Source organism: Conger conger, chromosome 1, assembly GCF_963514075.1.
Source record: "Conger conger chromosome 1, fConCon1.1, whole genome shotgun sequence".
In the NCBI taxonomy this organism is placed as follows: domain Eukaryota; kingdom Metazoa; phylum Chordata; class Actinopteri; order Anguilliformes; family Congridae; genus Conger; species Conger conger.
In genome coordinates this window covers 30730582-30750738 of record NC_083760.1, presented here as the reverse complement: position 1 = coordinate 30750738, position 20157 = coordinate 30730582, and positions in this window count along the sequence as shown.

The window sequence follows — 20157 nt, the reverse complement described above, 5'->3', positions numbered from 1 at the left end:
TGAAAAATCACTTGAAGGAAGAAAAAAATGAAAGTACCATTTTTTGCCAATGAATGGAATCCCCGTATCAGAAATGGGGGAAGTTACAGCGACGCAGTTAGTTTGTGATTAGAGTAGACCGTGTAGACAACTTCACTGTTTCCAGAAGGGAGCTTAAAATATGCTTTTTAACGGTACTTGGTCAGTGTAATGATATAAATGCTAGCATTCGATTATGGTCAACATTACCGAAAATGCCCGTTGCACCAGCCATCATAACAAAAGTCCCAATATAGGATCGATTTAAACCTCTATATATTTTTATTTCACGTTGACAGTGTAGGCTATTATGTGTATTCGGACGCGAATTACTAATTGGGTTATGGCATTCACTTCAATCGAATGAAGTCAAATAGAAACGGCTCGAATTCCTTAATAAGGCTTCTTGGTTTTCAAACTAACTTTCCGAACGGCCGTTTTGTATTGAGTCCTTAAAATGCTACAATACGATTTTTTAACACCATTTAACGTCAATGCAATATATGCATTATATGTGTTAATCTTTTACATATATGATACTTTCCTGCCAGTAAAAGCCTGTTTTATATTTTAGTTATTCAATCGAGTTAATTAAGGTAGATGAGAAAAAACGTTGCTGTGGGCTGGGTGTTGTCAGTACATTTAGTCACGTAGGCTGCCGCTGTTACTCATACATCGTTATGGTTACTGGCTCGCAAAAATTAATAAAACCTGTCGTTGAGAAATCACTTTATCCCAGAATACGAGAAACAATACCTTTTTTTTGCCAATAGATGGAAGTCGCGTATTAGAAATGGGAGAGTCAGTTGCGACTTGCGTTGAAGTTTTAAGACTGGATATAATGAGTCTCCAGCGAAAATCGTGAACTATTATTGCTTAATGGATGTGATGACACTCCAACAATTAACAGATGTGAAAAGTTGTAGCCTCAAAATCAGGCAATGTAGAATTTAATACCTTTTTGAAATGATTTAATACATAATTTTCCTGTTTGGGCAGCATTACAAGTTAATTTTAAGGCTGACCATATGCCCGTTGCACCAGCCATCATAACAAAAGTCCCAATATAGGATCGATTTAAACCTCTATATATTTTTATTTCACGTTGATAGTGTAGGCCATTATGTGTATTCCGACGCGAATTACTAATTGGGTTACGGCATTCACTTCAATCGAATGAAGTCAAATAGAAACGGCTCGAATTCCTTAATAAGGCTTCTTGGTTTTCAAACTAACTTTCCGAACAGCTGTTTTGTATTGAGTCCTTAAAATGCTACAATACGGTTTTTTTAAAATCCAAATAACATTGAACGTCAAAGCAATATATGCATTATATGTGTAAATCTTTTAAATATATGATACTTTCCTGCCAGTAAAAGCCTGTTTTTTATTTTAGTTATTCAATCGAGTTAATTAAGATAGATGAGAAAAAACGTTGCTGTGGGCTGGGTGTTTTCAGTACATCTTGTCATGTAGGCTGCCGCTGTAGCCTCAAAATCAGGCAATGTAGAATTTAATACCTTTTTGAAATTATTTAATATATAATTTTCCTATTTGGGCAGCATTACAAGTTAATTTTAAGGCTGACCATAGCCATACCATTCCAAGATATTAAAAATCAGTTCATAGTTGTGTGTCAGGGCTATAATATCATGCTGACCACATTTTGTGTGAATGTGATGAACCCCCTAGGAAGAGTATTTCAAAGTTTGGTACGTGAAAAAACACTTAAAAACACACAAAATCCAAAATAGCTCACTTCCTGTAGGGAAAACTTAAGGGATGCAAATGAGAAATGTGTGTGTCTTGAGGAGACCCTTATGCCTACCAGACGTGGTGCATTTACGTGAAAGTATATGTCCACAATATTAGAAAAAAGCCATAGGGGGCGCTGTGTAGCCACGCCCAGATGAATGTGGATATGGATGTGATTGCACTCCAAAAGTGAATATATTTGTAAAATATCAGCCCGATCAGATGATGTAGAACGGAATTAAGCCCACTTCCTATTTTTGGGCGTAACGTGTGTATTATACGCCTCGCCATTGCCAAACCGTTTGAGATATCAAAAATCCTTTCGTCATTTAGGGTCAGGACTATTCTAAGATCATGATGACTAAATTTGGTGTGAATGTGATGAATACCTTAGCAGGAACGCATACAAACATGATAAAAACCTCACGTCCATTGCCAGATGGTGGCGCTATAACATTGATTTCTTCTTGGTATTTGGATGTGATTACACTCTAACAGTGAACATATTTGTAAAATATCAGCCAGATCAGACAATGTAGACCATGAATTTATGGCTACTTCCTGTTGGCGCGGCGTGACATGAAAATTGTACGCCTCGCCATGACCATACCGTTTGAGATATCAAAAATATCCTTTGGAATTAGTATCATGACTATCCTGAGACCACTTTGACCACACTTCGTGTGAATGCAATGAACCCCCTAGGAGGAGTACTTAAAAGTGTAGTACGTGTAAAATGCACAAAATTCAAAATGGCTGACTTCCTGTTTACATATTTGATTCGATGCGAAGGAGAAATGTGTTTGTCCAGAGGAGCCCCACATGCATACCAAATTAGGTGAAGGTAGCTCAAAGTGCCTGTCCACAATAGAAGACAAAGCATTAGGGGGCGCTGTGGAGTCCCTTGGCCACGCCCAGGTCTGAGCATCTGATACATCCTGACAGCCAACACTTCTCATGTGTGTGCAAAATTCTGTGAGTTTCCATCCATGGCAAGCACCTCAAAAATGCAAAATACATTGAAAAAAAAGAGAATAATAATTATAGGGGGCGCTGTCTAGCCACGCCCCGATTGATATGTATATATCTGATATTGTACTGCTACAGTGAACATATTTTTAAAATATCAGCCAGATCGGACGATGTCGAAAAAAAAGTCATTTTTTTGCACGCAATATGTGTACTTTACGACTCGCCATTTCCATACCGTTTGAGATATCAAAAATCCCTTCACAACTTAGCGTAAGGACTATCTTAAGATCATGCTGACCGCATTTGGTGTGAATGTGCTTAATGCCCTAGCAGGAATGCATACAAATATGTTAAAGACCTCACTTCCTATTGCCAGATGGTGGCGCTATAACATTGACCTGTTCTTGGGACAGGGATGTGATTACACTCCAACACTAAACAAATTTCTAAAATATCAGCCAGATCAGACAATGTAGACCATGAAATTATGGCCACTTCCTGTTGGCGCGGCGTGACATAAAAATTGTACTCCTCCCCATGACCGTCCCGTTTGAGCTATCAAAAATATCCTGGCAATTTAGCATCATGACTATGCTGAGACCATTCTGACCACAGTTGGTGTGAATGCGATGAACCCCCTAGGAGGAGTACTTAAAAGTGTAGTACGTGTAAAACTCAGAAAATCCAAAATGGCTGACTTCCTGTTTGGATATTTGATTAGATCCGAATGAGAAATGTGTTTGGACCGAGGAGCGCTATATGGCCACCAAATTAGGTGCAGGTAGCTCAAAGTGCCTGCCCACAATAGAAGACAATGCGATAGGGGGCGCTGTGGAGTCCCTCGGCCACGCCCAGGTCTGAGCATCTGAGAGCTCCTGACAGCAACCACTTGTGATGTGTGTGCAAAATTTCAAGACTTTTTACGCACGGCAAGGCCCTCAAAAAAGCCCATTTGCCTGAAGAAAAAGAATAATAATAATAATAATAATAATAATAATAATAATAATAATCCTTCCAATAACAATAGGGTCCTTCGCACCCTACGGTGCTTGGGCCCTAAATATAGCTGCAAGCAGCAATGAACGGGCCCAAGCACCATGGGCGCAACCGTCTTGGTGGCATAGTTGTGCCAATGACATGTTTCACAATATGTACACACTTTGGAAATAATCACCTTCCTTGGCAACATATAGTGTGCACAGGAATTCCCCTTTGATCAATGAAGATGTTGCTGCTGCTATTGGAATGCATCAATGATATAAGCCTCACTTCCTGTTGCCAGATGGTGGCGCTATAGTATTGAGCCGTGTATGGTTTTTGAATTTGATTACACTCCAATAATAAACCTATTTCAAAATTTTCAGCCACATTGGAAGATGTTGAGTGAAATGAAGGTCAATTCAATGTTCTAGTTTCCAGATGGTGGCGCTATAACATTGAGTCATTTTTGGAATATGGATTTAATTACACTCCAACAATATACATATTTCTAAATTTTCGGCCACATCGGAAGATGTCGAGTAAAATTAAGGCCACTTCCTGTTGCCAGATGGTGGCGCTATTACATTGAGTCATTTTTGGGATATGGATGTGATTACACTCCCACAACGAACATATCTGTGTAATATCAACCAGATCAGACCATCTAGAATGAAATTACGACCACTTCCTGTTGCCGCGGCGAGACCTCAAATTGTACGCCTCGCCATAGCCGTACTGTTTGACATATCAGAAATATCCTTTCAATTTAGCATCAGGATTATCCTGAGACCATTCTCACCACATTTGGTGTGAATGTGATGAACCCCCTAGGAGGAGTATTTCAGAGTTTGGTACGTGTAAAAACACTTAAAAACACAAAAAATCCAGAATAGCTCACTTCCTGTTTGGAAAAGTTAAGGGATGAAAATGAGAAATGTGTGTGTCTTGAGGAGACCCATATGCATACCATATTCGGTGAATTTACGTGTAAGTATATGTCCACAATATTAGAAAAGAACCATAGGGGGCGCTGCGTAGCCACGCCCAGATGTATGTGGATATGGATGTGATTGCACTCCAACAGTGAATATATTTGTAAAATATCAGCCCGATCAGACGATGTAGAACGGAATTAAGCCCACTTCCTGTTTTCGCTCGTAACGTGTGTATTGTACGCCTCGCCATTGCCAAACCCTTTGAGATATCAAAAATCCGTTTGGCTTTTAGGGTCAGGACTATCCTAAGATCATGCTGACTACATTTGGTGTGAATGTGATGAATACCCTAGCAGGAACGCATACAAATATGATAAAAACCTCACTTCCTGTTGCCAGATGGTGGCGCTATAACTTTGACTTCTTCTTGGGACATGGATGTGAGTATACTCCCACAATGAACATATTTGTAAAATATCAGCCAGATCAGACGATGTAAACCACAAAATTATGACCACTTCCTTTTAGCGCGGCGTGACATAAAAATTGTACGCCTCGCCATGACCATACCGTTTGAGATATCAAAAATATCCTGGCAATTTAGAATCATGACTATCTTGAGACCATTCTTACCACATTTGGTGTGAATGCGATGAACCGCCTAGGAGGAGTACTTAAAAGTGTAGTACATGTGAAAACGCACAAAATTCAAAATGGCTGACTTCCTGTTCGCATATTTGCATCAATGCGAATGACAAATGTGTTTCAATTGAGGAGCCACAAATGCCTACCAAATTAGGTTCATGTAGCTCAAAGTGCCTGCCCACAATAGACAACAATGCAATGGGGGGGGGGGGCGCGCAGCGCAAAGGGGGCGCTGTGGAGTCCCTCGGCCACACCCAGGTCTGAGCATCTGATAGATCCTGACGGCCACCACTTCTGATGTGTCTGCAAAATTTCAAGACTTTTTAGCCATGGCAAGGCCCTCAAAAATGCCCATTTGACGGAAGAGAAAGAATAATAATAATAATAATAATAATAAATATAGCTGCAAGCAGCAATGAACGGGCCCAAGCACCATGGGCGCAACCGCCTTGGTGGCATAGTTGTGCCAATGACATGTTTCACAATATGTACACACTTTGGAAATAATCACCTTCCTGGACAACGTATAGTGTGCACAGGAATTCCCCTTTGATCAATGAAGATGTTGCTGCTGCTATTGGAATGCATCAATGATATAAGCCTCACTTCCTATTGCCAGATGGTGGCGCTATAATATTGAGCCGTGTATGGTTTTTGAATTTTATTACACTCCAATAATGAACCTATTTCAAAATTTTCAGCCACATCGGAAGATGTTGAGTCAAATTCAGGTCAATTCAATGTTCTAGTTTCCAGATGGTGGCGCTATAACATTGAGTCGTTTTTGAAATATGGATTTAATTACACTCCAACAATATACATATTTCTAAATTTTCTGCCACATCGGAAGATGTCGAGTAAAATTAAGGCCACTTCCTGTTGCCAGATGGTGGCGCTATAACATTGAGTCATTTTTGGGATATGGATGAGATTACACTCCCACAACGAACATATCTGTGTAATATCAACCAGATCAGACCATCTAGAATGAAATTACGACCACTTCCTGTTGCCGCGGCGAGACCTTAAATTGTACGCCTCGCCATAGCCGTACCGTTTCACATATCAGAAATATCCTTTCAATTTAGCATCAGGATTATCCTGAGACCTTTCTCACCACATTTGGTGTGAATGTGATGAACCCCCTAGGAGGAGTATTTCAGAGTTTGGTACGTGTAAAACCACTTAAAAACACACAAAATCCAGAATAGCTCACTTCCTGTTTGGAAAAGTTAAGGGATGCAAATGAGAAATGTGTGTGTCTTGAGGAGACCCATATACATACCATATTCGGTGAATTTACGTGAAAGTATATGTCCACAATATTAGAAAAGAACCATAGGGGGCGCTGCGTAGCCACGCCCAGATGTATGTGGATATGGATGTGATTGCACTCCAACAGTGAATATATCTGTAAAATATCAGCCCAATCAGACGATGTAGAACAGAATTAAGCCCACTTCCTGTTTTTGCTCATAACGTGTGTATTGTACGCCTCGCCATTGCCAAACCGTTTGAGATATCAAAAATCCCTTTGGCTTTTAGGGTCAGGACTATGCTAAGATCATGCTGACTACATTTGGTGTGAATGTGATGAATACCCTAGCAGGAACGCATACAAATATGATAAAAACCTCACTTCCTGTTGCCAGATGGTGGCGCTATAACATTGACTTCTTCTTGGGACATGGATGTGAGTATACTCACACATTGAACATAATTGTAAAATATCAGCCAGATCAGACGATGTAAACCACAAAATTATGACCACTTCCTTTTGGCGCGGCGTGACATAAAAATTGTACGCCTCGCCATGACCAGACCGTTTGAGATATCAAAAATATCCTGGCAATTTAGAATCATGACTATCTTGAGACCATTCTTACCCCATTTGGTGTGAATGCGATGAACCGCCTAGGAGGAGTACTTAAAAGTGTAGTACATGTGAAAACGCACAAAATTCAAAATGGCTGACTTCCTGTTTGCATATTTGCATCAATGCGAATGAGAAATGTGTTTCAATTGAGGAGCCACATATGCATACCAAATTAGGTTCATGTAGCTCAAAGTGCCTGCCCACAATAGACAACAATGCGGGGGGGGGGGGGTCAGTGCAATAGGGGGCGCTGTGGAGTCCCTCGGCCAAACCCAGGTCTGAGCATCTGATACATCCTGACGGCCACCACTTCTGATGTGTCTGCAAAATTTCAAGACTTTTTAGCCAGGGCAAGGCCCTCAAAAATGCCCATTTGACGGAAGAGAAAGAATAATAATAATAATAATAATAATAATAATAATAATAATAATAAATATAGCTGCAAGCAGCAATGAACGGGCCCAAGCACCATGGGCGCAACCGCCTTGGTGGCATAGTTGTGCCAATGACATGTTTAACAATATGTACACACTTTGGAAATAATCACCTTCCTTGGCAATGTATAGTATGCACAGGAATTCCCCTTTGATCAATGAAGATGGTAGTGTTGCTATTGGAATGCATCAATGATATGAGACTCACTTCCTGTTGTCAGATGGTGGCGCTATGATATTGAGCCGTGTATGGTTTTTGAATTTGATTACACTCCAATAATAAACCTATTTCTAAATTTTCAGCCACATCGGAAGATGTTGAGTGAAATTAAGGTCAATTCAATGTTCTAGTTTCCAGATGGTGGCGCTATAACATTGAGTCGTTTTTGGAATATGGATTTAATTACACTCCAACAATATACATATTTCTAAATTTTCAGCCACATCGGAAGATGTCAAGTAAAATTAAAGCCACTTCCTGTTGCCAGATGGTGGCGCTAAAACATTGAGTCATTTTTGGGATATGGATGTGATTACACTCCCACAACGAACATATCCGTGTAATATCAACCAGATCAGACCATCTAGAATGAAATTACGACCACTTCCTGTTGCCGCGGCGAGACCTCAAATTGTACGCCTCGCCATAGCCGTACCGTTTCACACATCAGAAATATCCTTTCAATTTAGCATCAGGATTATCCTGAGACCATTCTCACCACATTTGGTGTGAATGTGATGAACTCCCTAGGAGGAGTATTTCAGAGTTTGGTACGTGTAAAAACACTTAAAAACACACAAAATCCAGAATAGCTCACTTCCTGTTTGGAAAAGTTAAGGGATGCAAATGAGAAATGTGTGTGTCTTGAGGAGACCCATATGCATACCATATTCGGTGAATTTACGTGAAAGTATATGTCCACAATATTAGAAAAGAACCATAGGGGGCGCTGCGTAGCCACGCCCAGATGTATGTGGATATGGATGTGATTGCACTCCAACAGTGAATATATCTGTAACATTTCAGCCCAATCAGACAATGTAGAACGGAATTAAGCCCACTTCCTGTTTTCGCTCGTAACGTGTGTATTGTACGCCTCGCCATTGCCAAACCATTTGAGATATCAAAAATCCGTTTGGCTTTTAGGGTCAGGACTATCCTAAGATCATGCTGACTTCATTTGGTGTGAATGTGATGAATACCCTAGCAGGAACACATACAAATATGATAAAAACCTCACTTCCTGTTGCCAGATGGTGGCGCTATAACATTGACTTCTTCTTGGGACATGGATGTGAGTATACTCCCACAATGAACATATTTGTAAAATATCAGCCAGATCAGACGATGTAAACCACAAAATTATGGCCACTTCCTTTTGGCGCGGCGTGACATAAAAATTGTACGCCTCGCCATGACCATACCGTTTGAGATATCAAAAATATCCTGGCAATTTAGAATCATGACTATCTTGAGACCATTCTTACCACATTTGGTGTGAATGCGATGAACCGCCTAGGAGGAGTACTTAAAAGTGTAGTACATGTGAAAACGCACAAAATTCAAAATGGCTGACTTCCTGTTCGCATATTTGCATCAATGCGAATGAGAAATGTGTTTCAATTGAGGAGCCACACATGCCTACCAAATTATGTTCATGTAGCTCAAAGTGCCTGCCCACAATAGACAACAATGCGGGGGGGGGGGGGGGGAAGCGCAATAGGGGGCGCTGTGGAGTCCCTCGGCCACACCCAGGTCTGAGCATCTGATAGATCCTGACGGCCACCACTTCTGATGTGTCTGCAAAATTCCAAGACTTTTTAGCCAGGGCAAGGCCCTCAAAAATGCCCATTTGACGGAAGAGAAAGAATAATAATAATAATAATAATAATAAATATAGCTGCAAGCAGCAATGAACGGGCCCAAGCACCATGGGCGCAACCGCCTTGGTGGCATAGTTGTGCCAATGACATGTTTCACAATATGTACACACTTTGGAAATAATCACCTTCCTGGACAACGTATAGTGTGCACAGGAATTCCCCTTTGATCAATGAAGATGTTTCTGCTGCTATTGGAATGCATCAATGATATAAGCCTCACTTCCTATTGCCAGATGGTGGCGCTATAATATTGAGCCGTGTATGATTTATGGATTTGATTTCACTCCAATAATTAACATATTTGTACATTTTCAGCCAAATTGGAAGATGTCACGTAAAATTTAAGCCACTTCCTGTTGCCAGATGGTGGCGGTATAATATTGAGCCGTGAATGGTTCATGGATTTGATTACACTCCAATAATTAACATATTTGTCCATTTTCAGCCAAATTGGAAGATGTCAAGTAAAATTAAAGCCACTTCCTGTTGCCAGATGGTGGCGCTATGCCATTGAGCCTTTCTTGGTATATGGATGAGATTACACTCCAAAAATGAACATGTGTGAAGTTTCTGCCACATCAGACAATGTAGAATGAAACAAAAATTACTTCTTGCTTGCACAGTGTAATAATATGCTCCAGTCCTGTATGGAGAGCAGAGATTAATTAATTTCAATAGATTTTACAGCGGGAGGCACAATTTACGCTTGAGAAGTCATTCGGTTTTAAATATGCACTCAAAATAAAACCATTGGCGTAAAGAAACTATTCAACTTTATTGTGGCCGCACCGGGGATGGAACCGCGGACCTTGCATGTCTTAATCCACTGTCTGAACCATTAAGCTATACTGCCCTCTTATACACGTACGTTATCTATTGGCCAAAAGTTGTATGTTTCCTTTTATCCTGGTTAAATAATTTCTCTCCGAAGTGTCGGATAATATTGCATTAAACGTCGAGTTAGCCAGCATCATTCTTTTCCATTTCACCGGTAATTATGCTGCCTGAAACGCATTTGTTCAGCCAAATCTAAAGGAGATGCCAAGTCTCTGCCCTCAATCCGGTATTTTCATATTAAGTCAAAAATTCCTAGCGAAATTGTATGTTCTCTTAATTCGTGTTTAATGACAAGCAAAATAAACTAACATATCTGGCGATTTAACTGAAAGTTTTCTATTCATGTAAACAAACGTAGCTGACCTGTTTTTTGACTCACACAGACAGTGGACAGGCTGGCTGCTGTTAGCCAATGCCTGTCATCTCGCAACGACCTGCATGCGATACCTTTGTTGAACATAACGGTCTCATGTTAACACAGAGTTCGACCACAGCCATCTCAAACGTTAACGTTTCTTTTTGACTTTTGACTCTTTTAAATATATGGTACTCTCCTGCCAGTTAAAGACAGTCATTAAATGTCTTTAATATTTATTTCAGATATTCTATTAAAAAATGAAAATAGATGAAAAGAAACGTCGGGCTGGTTGTTGTCAATACATTTTGTCACGTAGGCTGCAGCTGTAAATCATACATCGTTATGCCTACTGGCTCGCTAGAAAAAAAAAAAAACCTATCGTTGAAAAATCACTTGAAGGAAGAAAAATATAAAAGTTCCACTTTCTGCCAATAAATGGAATCCCCGTATCAGAAATGGGGGGAAGTTACAGCGACGCAGTTAGTCTGTGAGTAGAATAGATTGTGTAGACAACTTCACTGTTTCCACAAAGGTGATGTGCTTTTTAACAGGACTTGGTCAGTGTAATGATATAAATGCTAGCATTCGATTATGGTCAACGGTACCGAAAATGCCCGTTGCACCAGCCATCATAACAAATGTCCCAATATAGGATCGATTTAAACCTCTATATATTTTTATTTCACGTTGACAGTGTAGGCTATTATGTGTATTCCGACGCGAATTACATTTAATTGGGTTACGGCATTCACTTCAACCGAATGAAGTCAAATAGAAACGGCTCGAATTCCTTAATAAGGCTTCTTGATTTTCAAGCTAACTTTCCGAACAGCTGTTTTGTATTGAGTCCTTAAAATGCTACAACACGGTTTTTTTTAAACCAAATAACATTGAATGTCATTGCAAGATATATGCAATACCAACTTTTGCCAGTAGATGGCAGTCGCGTATTAGAAATGGGAGAGTCATTTGCGACTTGCGTTGAAGTTTTAAGACTGGATATAATGAGTCTCCAGCGAAAATAGTGAACTATTATTGCTTAATGGATGTGATGACACTCCAACAATGAACATATGTGAAAAGTTGTAGCCTCAAAATCAGGCAATGTAGAATTTAATACCTTTATGAAATTATTTAATACATAATTGTATTAAAACATGAACTGTTTGGGCAGCATTTCAAGTTAATTTTAAGGCTGACCATAGCCATACCATTCCAAGATATTAAAAATCAGTTCATAGTTGTGTGTCAGGGCTATAATATCATGCTGACCACATTTTGTGTGAATGTGATGAACCCCCTAGGAAGAGTATTTCAAAGTTTGGTACGTGAAAAAACACTTAAAAACACACAAAATCCAAAATAGCTCACTTCCTGTTGGGAAAAGTTAAGGGATGCAAATGAGAAATGTGTGTGTCTTGAGGAGACCCTTATGCCTACCAGACGTGGTGCATTTACGTGAAAGTATATGTCCACAATATTAGAAAAAAGCCATAGGGGGCGCTGTGTAGCCACGCCCAGATGAATGTGGATATGGATGTGATTGCACTCCAAAAGTGAATATATTTGTAAAATATCAGCCCGATCAGATGATGTAGAACGGAATTAAGCCCACTTCCTGTTTTTGGGCGTAACGTGTGTATTATACGCCTCGCCATTGCCAAACCGTTTGAGATATCAAAAATCCTTTCGTCATTTAGGGTCGGAACTATTCTAAGATCATGATGACTACATTTGGTGTGAATGTGATGAATACCTTAGCAGGAACGCATACAAACATGATAAAAACCTCACGTCCATTGCCAGATGGTGGCGCTATAACATTGATTTCTTCTTGGTATTTGGATGTGATTACACTCTAACAGTGAACATATTTGTAAAATATCAGCCAGATCAGACAATGTAGACCATGAATTTATGGCAACTTCCTGTTGGCGCGGCGTGACATGAAAATTGTACGCCTCGCCATGACCATACCGTTTGAGATATCAAAAATATCCTGTGGAATTAGTATCATGACTATCCTGAGACCACTTTGACCACATTTCGTGTGAATGCAATGAACCCCCTAGGAGGAGTACTTAAAAGTGTAGTACGTGTAAAATGCACAAAATTCAAAATGGCTGACTTCCTGTTCACATATTTGATTCGATGCGAATGAGAAATGTGTTTGTCCAGAGGAGCCCCACATGCGTACCAAATAAGGTGAAGGTAGCTCAAAGTGCCTGTCCACAATAGAAGACAAAGCATTAGGGGGCGCTGTGGAGTCCCTCGGCCACGCCCAGGTCTGTGCATCTGACACATCCTGACAGCCAACACTTCTCATGTGTGTGCAAAATTCTGTGAGTTTCCATCCATGGCAAGCACCTGAAAAATGCAAAATACATTGAAAAAAAAGAGAATAATAATTATAGGGGGCGCTGTCTAGCCACGCCCCGATTGATATGTATATATCTGATATTGTACTGCTACAGTGAACATATTTCTAAAATATCAGCCAGATCGGACGATGTCGAAAAAAAAGTCATTTTTTTGCACGCAATATGTGTACTGTACGACTCGCCATTTCCATACCGTTTGAGATATCAAAAATCCCTTCACAACTTAGCGTAAGGACTATCTTAAGATCATGCTGACCGCATTTGGTGTGAATGTGCTGAATGCCCTAGCAGGAATGCATACAAATATGGTAAGGACCTCACTTCCTGTTGCCAGATGGTGGCGCTATAACATTGACCTTTTCTTGGGATATGGATGTGATTATAGTCCAACAATAAACAAAGTTCCTAAATATCAGCCAGATCAGACAATGTAGACTATGAAATTATGGCCACTTCCTGTTGGCGCGGCGTGACATAAAAATTGTACTCCTCCCCATGACCGTCCCGTTTGAGCTATCAAAAATATCCTGGCAATTTAGCATCATGACTATCCTGAGACCATTCTGACCACAGGTGGTGTGAATGCGATGAACCCCCTAGGAGGAGTACTTAAAAGTGTAGTACGTGTAAAACTCAGAAAATCCAAAATGGCTGACTTCCTGTTTGGATATTTGATTAGATCCGAATGAGAAATGTGTTTGAAGCGAGGAGCGCTATATGGCCAACAAATGAGGTGCAGGTAGCTCAAAGTGCCTGCCCACAATAGAAGACAATGCGATAGGGGGCGCTGTGGAGTCCCTCGGCCACGCCCAGGTCTGAGCATCTGAGAGCTCCTGACAGCAACCACTTCTGATTTGTGTGCAAAATGTCAAGACTTTTTACGCATGGCAAGGCCCTCAAAAAAGCCCATTTGCCTGAAGAAAAAGAATAATAATAATAATAATAATAATAATCTTTACAATAACAATAGGGTCCTTCGCACCCTACGGTGCTTGGGCCCTAAATATAGCTGCAAGCAGCAATGAACGGGCCCAAGCACCATGGGCGCAACCGCCTTGGTGGCACAGTTGTGCCAATGACATGTTTCACAATATGTTCACACTTTGGAAATAATCACCTTCCTGGACAACGAATAGTGTGCACAGGAATTCCCCTTTGATCAATGAAGATGTTGCTGCTGCTATTGGAATGCATTAATGATATAAGCCTCACTTCCTGTTGCCAGATGGTGGCGCTATAATATTGAGCTGTGTATGGTTTATGGATTTGATTACACTCCAATTATTAACATATTTGTACATTTTCAGCCAAATTGGAAGATGTCAATAAAATTAAAGCCACTTCCTTTTGCCAGATGGTGGCGCTATGCCATTGAGCCTTTCTTGGTATATGGATGAGATTACACTCCAAAAATGAACATGTGTGAAGTTTCTGCCACATCAGACAATGTAGAATGAAACAAAAATTACTTCTTGCTTGCACATTGTAATAATATGCTCCAGTCCTGTATGGAGAGCACAGATGAATTAATTTCCATAGATTTTACAGCGGGAGGCAAAATTTACGCTTGAGAAGTCATTCGGTTATAAATATGCACTCAAAATAAAACCATTGGCGTAAAGAAACTATTCAACTTTATTGTAGCCGCACCGGGGATGGAACCGCGGACCTTGCATGTCTTAATCCACTGTCTGAACCATTAAGCTATACTGCCCTCTTATACACGTACGCCATCTATTGGCCAAAAGTTGTATGTTTCCTTTTATCCTGGTTAAATAATTTCTCTCCGAAGTGTCGGATAATATTGCATTAAACGTCGAGTTAGCCAGCATCATTCTTTTCCATTTCACCGGTAATTATGCTGCCTGAAACGCATTTGTTCAGCCAAATCTAAAGGAGGTGCCAAGTCTCTGCCCTCAATCCGGTACTTTCATATTAAGTCAAAAATTCCTAGCGAAATTGTATGTTCTCTTAATTCGTGTTTAATGACAAGCAAAATAAACTAAAATTATCTGGCGATTTAACTGAAAGTTTTCTATTCATGTAAATAAACGTAGCTGACCTGTTTTTTGACTCACACAGACAGTGGACAGGCTGGCTGCTGTTAGCCAATGCGCGTCATCTCGCAACGACCTGCATGCCATACCTTTGTTGAACATAACGGTCTCATGTTAACACAGAGTTCGACCAGAGCCATCTCAAACGTTAACGTTTCTTTTTGACTTTTGACTCTTTTAAATATATGGTACTCTCCTGCCAGTTAAAGACAGTCATTAAATGTCTTTAATATTTATTTCAGATATTCTATTCATATAATGAAAATAGATGCAAAGAAACGTCGGGCTGGGTGTTGTCAATACATTTTGTCACGTAGGCTGCAGCTGTAAATCATACATCGTTATGCCTACTGGCTCGCTAGAAAAAAAAATCGTTGAAAAATCAGTTGAAGGAAGAAAAATATAAAAGTTCCACTTTCTGCCAATAAATGGAATCCCCGTATCAGAAATGGGGGGAAGTTACAGCGACGCAGTTAGTCTGTGAGTAGAATAGATTGTGTAGACAACTTCACTGTTTCCACAAAGGAACCAAAAATGTGCTTTTTAACAGGACTTGGTCAGTGTAATGATATAAATGCTAGCATTCGATTATGGTCAACGGTACCGAAAATGCCCGTTGCACCAGCCATCATAACAAATGTCCCAATATAGGATCGATTTAAACCTCTATATATTTTTATTTCACGTTGACAGTGTAGGCTATTATGTGTATTCCGACGCGAATTACATTTAATTGGGTTACGGCATTCACTTCAATCGAATGAAGTCAAATAGAAACGGCTCGAAATCCTTAATAAGGCTTCTTGGTTTTCAAGCTAACTTTCCGAACAGCTGTTTTGTATTGAGTCCTTAAAATGCTACAACACGGTTTTTTATAAACCAAATAACATTGAACGTCATTGCAAGATATGCATTATATGTGTTAATCTTTGAAATATATGATACTTTCCTGCCAGTAAAAGCCTGTCTTTTATTTTAGTTATTCAATCCATAAAATTAAGGTGGATGAGAAAAAACGTTGCTGTGGGCTGGGTGTTGTCAGTACATTTTGTCACGTAGGCTGCCGCTGTTACTCATACATCGTTATGGTTACTGGCTCGCAAAAAGAAACAAAACTTGTATTTGAGAAATCACTTGAGAAACAATACCAAGTTTTGCCAGTAGATGGCAGTCGCGTATTAGAAATGGGAGAGTCATTTGCGACTTGCCTTGAAGTTTTAAGACTGGATATAATGAGTCTCCAGCGAAAATAGTGAACTATTATTGCTTAATGGATGTGATGACACTCCAACAATGAACATATATGAAAAGTTGTAGCCTCAAAATCAGGCAATGTAGAATTTATTCTACGATCATGATCTCTACATTTGGTGTGAATGTGATGAATACCTTAGCAGGAACGCATACAAACATGATAAAAACCTCACGTCCGTTGCCAGATGGTGGCGCTATAACATTGATTTCTTCTTGGTATTTGGATGTGATTACACTCTAACAGTGAACATATTTGTAAAATATCAGCCAGATCAGACAATGTAGACCATGAATTTATGGCAACTTCCTGTTGGCGCGGTGTGACATGAAAATTGTACGCCTCGCCATGACCATACCGTTTGAGATATCAAAAATATCCTTTGGAATTAGTCTCATGACTATCCTGAGACCAATTTGACCACATTTCGTGTGAATGCAATGAACCCCCTAGGAGGAGTACTTAAAAGTGTAGTACGTGTAAAATGCACAAAATTCAAAATGGCTGACTTCCTGTTTACATATTTGATTCGATGCAAATGAGAAATGTGTTTGTCCAGAGGAGCCCCACATGCATACCAATCTAGGTGAAGGTAGCTCCAAGTGCCTGTCCACAATAGAAGACAAAGCATTAGGGGGCGCTGTGGAGTCCCTTGGCCACGCCCAGGTCTGAGCATCTGATACATCCTGACAGCAACCACTTCTCATGTGTGTACAAAATTCTGTGAGTTTCCATCCATGGCAAGCACCTCAAAAATGCAAAATACATTGAAAAAAAAGAGAATAATAATTATAGGGGGCGCTGTCTTGCCACGCCCCGATTGATATGTATATATCTGATATTGTACTACTACAATGAACATATTTGTAAAATATCAGCCAGATCGGACGATGTCGAAAAAAAAGTCATTTTTTTGCACGCAATATGTGTACTGTACGACTCGCCATTTCCATACCGTTTGAGATATCAAAAATCCTTTCACAACTTAGCGTAAGGACTATCTTACGATCATGCTGACCGCATTTGGTGTGAATGTGCTGAATGCCCTAGCAGGAAGGCATACAAATATGTTAAAGACCTCACTTCCTATTGCCAGATGGTGGCGCTATAACACTGACCTGTTCTTGGGATATGGATGTGATTACACTCCAACAATAAACAAATTTCTAAAATATCAGCCAGATCAGACAATGTAGACCATGAAATTATGGCCACTTCCTGTTGGCGTGGCGTGACATAAAAATTGTAATCCTCCCCGTGACTGTCCCGTTTGAGCTATCAAAAATATCCTGGCAATTTAGCATCATGACTATCCTGAGACCATTCTGACCACAGTTGGTGTGAATGCGATGAACCCCCTAGGAGGAGTACTTAAAAGTGTAGTACGTGTAAAACTCAGAAAATCCAAAATGGCTGACTTCCTGTTTGGATATTTGATTAGATCCGAATGAGAAATGTGTTTGGACCGAGGAGCGCTATTTGGCCACCAAATTAGGTGCAGGTAGCTCAAAGTGCCTGCCCACAATAGAAGACAATGCAATAGGGGGCGCTGTGGAGTCCCTCGGCCACGCCCAGGTCTGAGCATCTGAGAGCTCCTGACAGCAACCACTTCTGATGTGTGTGCAAAATGTCAAGACTTTTTACGCATGGCAAGGCCCTCAAAAAAGCCCATTTGCCTGATGAAAAAGAATAATAATAATAAATATAGCTGCAAGCAGCAATGAACGGGCCCAAGCACCATGGGCGCAACCGCCTTGGTGGCATAGTTGTGCCAATGACATGTTTCACAATATGTACACACTTTGGAAATAATCACCTTCCTGGACAACGTATAGTGTGCACAGGAATTCCCCTTTGATCAATGAAGATGTTTCTGCTGCTATTGGAATGCATCAATGATATAAGCCTCATTTCCTATTGCCAGATGGTGGCGCTATAATATTGACCCGTGTATGGTTTATGGATTTGATTTCACTCCAATAATTAACATATTTGTACATTTTCAGCCAAATTGGAAGATGTCAAGTAAAATTTAAGCCACTTCCTGTTGCCAGATGGTGGCGGTATAATATTGAGCCGTGTATGGTTCATGGATTTGATTACACTCCAATAATTAACATATTTGTACATTTTCAGCCAAATTGGAAGATGTCAAGTAAAATTAAAGCCACTTCCTATTGCCAGATGGTGGCGCTATGCCATTGAGCCTTTCTTGGTATTTGGATGAGATTACACTCCAAAAATGAACATGTGTGAAGTTTCAGCCACATCAGACAATGTAGAATGAAACAAAAATTACTTCTTGCTTGCACAGTGTAATAATATGCTCCAGTCCTGTATGGAGAGCAGAGATTAATTAATTTCAATAGATTTTACAGCGGGAGGCACAATTTACGCTTGAGAAGTCATTCGGTTATAAATATGCACTCAAAATAAAACCATTGGCGTAAAGAAACTATTCAACTTTATTGTGGCCGCACCGGGGATGGAACCGCGGACCTTGCATGTCTTAATCCACTGTTTGAACCATTAAGCTATACTGCCCTCTTATACACGTACGCCATCTATTGGCCAAAAGTTGTATGTTTCCTTTTATCCTGGTTAAATCATTTCTCTCCGAAGTGTCGGATAATATTGCATTAAACGTCGAGTTAGCCAGCATCATTCTTTTCCATTTCACCGGTAATTATGCTGCCTGAAACGCATTTGTTCAGCCAAATCTAAAGGAGATGCCAAGTCTCTGCCCTCAATGCGGTATTTTCATATTAAGTCAAAAATTCCTAGCGAAATTGTATGTTCTCTTAATTCGTGTTTCATGACAAGCAAAATAAACTAACATATCTGGCGATTTAACTGAAAGTTTTCTATTCATGTAAACAAACGTAGCTGACCTGTTTTTTTGACTCACACAGACAGTGGACAGGCTGGCTGCTGTTAGCCAATGCGCGTCATCTCGCAACGACCTGCATGGCATACCTTTGTTGAACATAACGGTCTCATGTTAACACAGAGTTCGACCAGAGCCATCTCAAACGTTAACGTTTCTTTTTGACTTTTGACTCTTTTAAATATATGCTACTCTCCTGCCAGTTAAAGACAGTCATTAAATGTCTTTAATATTCATTTCAGATATTCTATTCAAAAATGAAAATAGATGCAAAGAAACGTCGGGCTGGGTGTTGTCAATACATTTTGTCACGTAGGCTGCAGCTATAAATCATACATCGTTATGCCTACTGGCTCGCAAAAAAAAAAAAAAAAACCTATCGTTGAAAAATCAGTTGAAGGAAGAAAAATATAAAAGTTCCACTTTCTGCCAATAAATGGAATCCCCGTATCAGAAATGGGGGGAAGTTACAGCGACGCAGTTAGTCTGTGAGTAGAATAGATTGTGTAGACAACTTCACTGTTTCCACAAAGGTGATGTGCTTTTTAACAACACTTGGTCCGTGTAATGATATAAATGCTACCATTCGATTATGGTCAACGGTACCGAAAATGCCCGTTGCACCAGCCATCATAACAAATGTCCCAATATAGGATCGATTTAAACCTCTATATATTTTTATTTCACGTTGACAGTGTAGGCTATTATGTGTATTCCGGCATTCGGCATTACGGCATTCACTTCAACCGAATGAAGTCAAATAGAAACGGCTCGAATTCCTTAATAAGGCTTCTTGGTTTTCAAGCTAACTTTTCGAACAGCTGTTTTGTATTGAGTCCTTAAAATGCTACAACACGGTTTTTTTTAAACCAAATAACATTGAAC